The sequence below is a fragment of the Chenopodium quinoa genome, unplaced genomic scaffold (genome assembly GCF_001683475.1).
Source record: "Chenopodium quinoa cultivar QQ74 unplaced genomic scaffold, ASM168347v1, whole genome shotgun sequence".
Taxonomy (NCBI): domain Eukaryota; kingdom Viridiplantae; phylum Streptophyta; class Magnoliopsida; order Caryophyllales; family Amaranthaceae; genus Chenopodium; species Chenopodium quinoa.
Genome location: NW_018744813.1, coordinates 1528285 through 1535014, shown reverse-complemented (window position 1 = coordinate 1535014; position 6730 = coordinate 1528285). Strand labels below are relative to the sequence as shown.

The 6730-nt window shown below is 31.9% G+C and overlaps 1 long non-coding RNA gene across 3 annotated transcripts; it reads left to right on the top strand.

The window, feature by feature from the left end:
- Positions 1-2046: 2046 nt before the first annotated feature.
- On the top strand, positions 2047-6226 carry LOC110704013. 3 transcript variants are annotated; one of them, XR_002507843.1, is made up of 4 exons: positions 2047-2473; positions 2611-2769; positions 3313-3406; positions 5796-6226. It is a non-coding gene; the product is annotated as an uncharacterized LOC110704013 (long non-coding RNA). The 3 variants fall into 3 exon arrangements; XR_002507841.1 differs by having other exon boundaries at positions 2055-2473; positions 2611-2700; XR_002507842.1 differs by lacking the exon at positions 2611-2769 and having other exon boundaries at positions 2063-2473.
- The last annotated feature ends 504 nt before the right edge of the window (positions 6227-6730 follow it).

Below are 6730 nucleotides of genomic sequence, written 5' to 3'. Positions count from 1 at the left end.
GAATTTCATGTTCAATTCATACATTATTCCAACTTCATGTACATACGCATATAATATATATTATATATAGTTGAATTCAAACATTATACATCAACATATTTATACTAAAACCATGATAGTTGCACAAATCATATGATTATGATCATGTTAAAGTCAATTATAATGCATGTACATGAACTATATTGATCTAGAACTTATTGTCTATATAATGAAAGGAGTATATATGCAATTAATGTATTAGTAGTACACGTACTACTTGTTGTCAAATTTCATGTTCAAACAAGTGCTAGCTACCATGAATGAGGTCAAACAGATCAATAAAAATATGACATCATGTATATATAAATAATCTCAATAATAAAAGTTAAAGAAATTTTACGAGCTTCAAAGAATTACAAATAGATCAATTTTCTTATAGATTAAGCCGCAAACTTTAATTAATAATCATAATATCAAATGAAATTTTGTATAAAATATCAGGGTTAATTAACTCCTTATTTACTTTATTTAATACTATGATGAGACATCACAATAATAAATATATTTTACAAGTTTTTCACATTATCATGTTTGCAATTAATATTCAACGTTGTATTTGTAAAACAAAAAAATAAAAATATTATTGAATTAATATTAGGGTTGATTAAAAACTTGTGGGCACTAAATAAACACTTATGTATATGAATGCATATGCTTGCATTCCATTTAGTGGGATCTCATATTGGGTATTAGATGATTTATATTAGGCATATTGATATCATGAGTTGTATAATGAGATATTATTGGATATACTAGATGCTCATTTCATTTTTCATTATTTTAATCAAATATGATAGAGTTTGTTACGAAGATCGACAACAAAATAGGAATATGTTGCAACAAAATTAGTACATATCTCAAAATTTAGTATTATTTTTGGTCTCTTGATCAAATACTAGATAGAACACAAAATATTTATGTACCTTAAATATTTCATACTTAAACAATTTGTTGCTAATAAAAGGAGTCATGGTTATATGATAGTGATATCATGATAAGCATATAACAAGGATGGAAATCTTGCCCCAAACTTTATATATTCATCCTTCATAATAATTAATATATAGTATGGATTCGATCGAACTAATCCACACACAATTACCTCATGATAAAATAAAATCTCAAAGATACATAAATATAATAACAAAACTCAACAAATTCAAAAGTTTTTTTTTTTGTAAAAAAAAAAATCTACTCTAAAATCTGTTAAGAATGTCAACATAATGCCCCAAACACTTTTTTAGAAAAAATCAAATAATAAATTAAATTTTTTAGTCTTCTCATGTACTCCATAACACCATCGTAACACGTACTCCAATGAAAAACATATATGCTTAACTTAGTCGCAATGCATCATAAATTTGCATAATATAAACAATCTATAGAACTACATATTATACTCTCTGAGCGTACATTAAATAACAAGTTAATAATGGAGTGCATAATTATTTATGTAATATTTTGACTTTATATTTAAGTTGACGAAGTAAACTTAAACGGACAAATAGATGATTCCAATACAAAACTCAAAGAATTGTAAGGAAAACAAATTAGTAAATTAGAATTACGAACTTTAATGAATTTAAGTATATATTGATGTACTTAGTTGTGTTGAATCAAATTAATGTAGAGTATATATGGCACAATACTTCTTGATTTAAACAATTAAGAACAGATTGATTTGACCACTATGTTAAAATGATGAACTTACCATGGTTATTAAATATACATATTCAATAAAGTGATAATATACTCATACAATATATATCGAAATCATCATTCGGCACAATACCAAAACATACTAATATCAATCATTAACTAATTGGTTCTTGATGCTTTTTTTAAATTACTCAATTAATAATGTAAGTAGTACGTATGTATGTACCTTAATGAATCATATAAGATGTCATCCAGTTGGCTAGGGCTCATGCTTTGGTGGAAAATATATGTGTGAATTGATCGATTTAATCCTAATTCGCTCAGTCGGTTAGATTTGATGCTGATAACGTGTTGTGAAATAAAGGGGAAATATGAGAGTTTGAGAGAGAATTAATCTATATGTGTTTATTCCATAGAGTAGGGGATGTATATACAAATACAATGTTAGGGTTTGCTTTGAGAATGATAAAACCTAAATCTAGAATGTTTCGGAGAGTACAAGAGTATATAGACATCCACAAATATTTTAAAAAAATGCAATTTCGTTTAGTTTTGTTTTGTTTTGATCGGTAGCCTTGATTAAGGTGATGGTTTCCCCTAACTTCATCTTCCATTCTTTCAATCGAAATGCCAGAATTACAAAATTTCCACAACCCGAGAAGGAGTTCTCACGATAATAACCATTAAAATCGTCGCACATCCTTAAGCTATGATTCCTTTTTCCACCATCGTCTTGTAGTTAAAGATTATATCCTCCATTGAAGCAGCTTCTAAGGTAAGATGTTACTTTCTTTTCTCATCATCCAATTTCAATTTTAAAATCTAGGGGTCTATACGTAATTTGATTTTCTGTAGACACAATTTAGTGTTCTCCGAAACTCAATTATTGAACTCGGTTTTCTTGCCATGTAGGAAAATTATGCGTTTAATTTGATGTTTGAATCAAATTTGGTGGATGCACTTAATTGGAGCATTTTTCCCAAAAATTATAGGCCTAATCCGGTAATGGAATCAAACTTGGTTGCAAATATGTTTCAAAACCCTTTAAACTTAATGGGTTCTGACTTCAAAGTGAGTGACATTCCTGCCTGGCTTGGGGATGATAATGATGGTGGCGGTTAGGGTTTCAGTTGGCTGAACGTTATTATATAATTAACTAACTTCTAATTTGGGTTCAATTTATACCTCAAAGATATTCAAGCCTACTATCTCCTCATTTCGAGCTCAAATATTTTAAGTGTTTGTCAATTTTTGTGATTTTCGGAAATTTTAACTTTATTTAGCAATACCGAAATTAGTCTTGATTGGAATTTCGTGAATTTGGAAATGCAAATTCTTGAATCTGCACTTCATGAATGGGAAATCTAATTATCTAAGCATTCGAAGTTGCTAATATCTTGAGAAGGCAATATTGTGCACTTTAGTGTCTCTCTCCTCAATGCTCATACTCCGAGCAAAACAGCCTCGGAAGTATGTGTATCCTGACCCAATTCCAAAATTTGTAGAAAGATGTAATAATATCATGTACAAATTGTTTCTGCAATTATATTTTATCTTATGCTTTTGCTCTTATTGATTCTTTTGTTTGTTTTTTTTTTTTTTGGGATTTTGTAGGAAACCCATAAGTTCAAGATTGAATTAAAGATGATATTGTTGAAATATAAAGATACATTTGGGGATATGAACACTGTTAAGCTTTGAATTACGGGTAATTTCTTGGTTTTTATTTAAAATATATGCATTTTGAGATAACTATTATGATGTATGTGTATGTTAAATATTATTATTATGTGATTTGGGTTAGACTTTGTGATTTATATTTTTACTAAATTTATCCTTACCAACAATATTAGAATATTTACTCTATCTGGTACGTAGCTGCTTTGAATATTTCACATTAATAAAGATTTTGGAAGTTTTGCAACAGATTGATCATTCTTGTTATGATTATTATTTTTTTGATTACATGATATGTGTTGTGCACCTGTCGTATATTGTACAGTACGAATTATTGAGTTTGATCCTTGGATAAAAGGTCATGGAAAGAGGAATAACATCATGAGCTAGTTGTATTGTATATAGTCAAAAGTATGTGAAAGTTTGTAAGATAATACTGCATCTGGAGTGTGGACATAGCTTGCTCTTACAATGAGTCATGAATTAAGTAATTCATTAGATGGGAGCGTGGCTTTGAGAGGGTCAAAAAAACATTGTTGACCTTCTTTGTTCTTGTAATGTATAATAAAGTCCCAGCTACTACAAATGGTTGTTTTTGTTTTCATGGCTAGTTTCCTTGTTGACCTCTATTGTTTCATATAATCAATCAGTTGCCACTCTTGTATTGATTTGCTAAAGTTTCATAATTATGCTAAGTTCAATAGGGTAGAGATAAGCTGCTATTATTACAAATAATTCTGTATTAATGCTCTCAGATCATAATTTTAGGAAATTTTCCCACCAATAATCCTATCTTTCCCTCATTCTCCCAAAATAATCCAACCTTTCGATTAACCTTGAATAATCCTATGTTTACCTATTATTCTCCCCTAGGAACCCTAACAGGTCACCTTACCCTTTATAACCGGTTACCATCCACGTAGCACTTTTTAATTGGTCAATTTTTTTTTAATTAAAAAAAATAAAATATAATTCAATTTAAAAAAACAAAAAATCTTTCTCCTTTCCCCTTCCTACCCGTGTCTCTCTCCTCTCCTTTCCTCCATTATCACCACCTAAACCACTCACCACCATCTACGGACTACGTACCGCCACCTACAACCACCTCAAAACCACCAACATCACCACTCTACAGAACATCCATCCACTACCAAGTACAAACCCACAATTTAACCTCAAACGACGCCCACAACATCAACGACCACCCACAACATCAACAATGTACGAACAACCCAATTTAGCCCCAAATTAAATTGAGAAAGAGAGAGAATAGAAGGACAATGGTGCGGGTTGGGGTTTTGGTTTCTGGGTAGGTGGAGTTGGACAGGGTTTAATGGTTTTGGGTTAGGGTTTCGGGTTTTTGGTGGGATAGGGTTGGTGGTTCGAGTATGGGTATGAATTGACGAAAGGTTTCGGGTCAGGATTTGGCTGTTGTGGGGTAAGTGGTAGCGGAGGTTGTGGTGGCAGAGTTGCAGGCTAATCGCAAAGAGGCTTGTAGGAGCTACATGGAGGCGGGGAAAGGGAGTGGTGTGTCACTGGTGGCCAGTGGTGGGAGCAACGGCAAACCAGGGAGGGTGAGGGAGTGGTTGGGGGGAGGTTGTTGGGTGGTGGTGGTGTTTAAAGGATGGTGGGTTAGGGCTCTCATGATGGTTCAATCCATCCTCTATTGATGTCAGGTCTTGGAACTAAGGAGGAAAGAATAGGAGGAAAAAAACTCGAATGTTGACTTATTCAGCCGGTTGTAGGTAAAATAGGTTTGCTAGAAGAGAATAATAGGTAAATTTAGGATTATTCAGGGTTAATCTAAAGGTTTAATTATTTTGGGAGAACCAGCGAAAGGTTGGATTATTCTTGTGAAAATTTCCATAATTTTATCCTTGTCTAGAACTTGTAATACAGTTTACATTGTCATTAATTTCATTTTGTTCTATATTTTTATTGATATGTGTTTGTCCCTGATGGTTTGAATTGATTTGCTTGATAACAATGTGGTTTCCATCTAATGGTTTGTTGCTCTTGGAGTTAGTATGATCATTGACATTATTCAGATAAAGGAAATATACAAAGGAACTTAATTGTTCACTTTCTCAGTTAAGGGACTTGTACAAAGGAATTTAATTGTTCACTTTCTCATACATTTTTCACTATAATATCATCTTATGGTGGAATTAGTTTTTTAAAGGGTAAAGAGTAATGCCTTATTATTACCAAATGCCTCACCTTCCTCCTTTTTTTTTTCTTTCTCATTAAGTTTTTTTTTTTAAAAAAATAATTTAATTTTACATTTTGAATTGCTCTCAAATTTTTCAGCTGACAAGTTGCTGACTAACATGGTTCAGTTTTGATGTGTTACATGGCTCAAAATAATGTCCTAATCGCTATTGCAAATATTATTTTTGTTTGTGTGGCTATGTTATTAGGTGTATGTGTGGTTGTAATTGCTTGTGGCTCTATTGCACACTGTTGTTGATGCTATTGCTGCACGATGCTGCTGTTGCAACACGATGCTGCTACAGCATGATGTTGTGGCTATGCTCTTATGCTAGTGCTGCTTTGCTCCTGCTAATGTCTAGTCTTGATGCTGATACTGCTATGCTCTTGTTGTTGCAGTTATGCTTCCATCGTAATTTTAATTAATTTATTTATTTTTAATGAAAGTATAAAACATTACAGGCATTTGTAAATGAAATGATCTAAGTTTGTTATATATATTCTTTGTGTATCTATTTAAAGGCAAAAATGCATCGGTTCAGAGGAAAAAACAGTCCCTTTATTGAAAAGGGGCACTGATTTTGAACCGGTGCCTTTGTATTTTGTTTACACCAATTCAAAACAGTTCCTAATTTCTTTATTTTTGTAGTGTTATCAGTCACAGTAATTCTACTAGCAACAGAGTTTATTAGCCAATGTAGTATTTGCTGCAAATATACTTATTAGCCACAGTAATATTATTGGCAATAGTGTACATTAGCCACGGTAGACTTTATGGCTAATAATTTGTTAGTCACGTGAATATTCGTGGCAAGTGAATTTATTTGTCACGTGAATATCCGTTGCATAAAAAATTAAATTTTCAACGACATCCATTTTTCCGTGGCGAATTCCTAGCCACAACCTCTTGTGCCACGGAGTTAATTTCAAAATTCCAGTGGCTAAATTATATAGCCACGAGAATTTTAATCTTGTGCCACGATTTTACATGTGGCACAAGGATAAATTTGTTGTAATGTAAGATAATCATAAACATAAGCAAAGTCCTATAGTCTAAAATATAGATTCGGGTACACTAAGAGGTAATTTGCTTGAGCGCAATGAATAAGCAAAAAAGCTCTGACTTGGAGTAAAGCGCATTGCA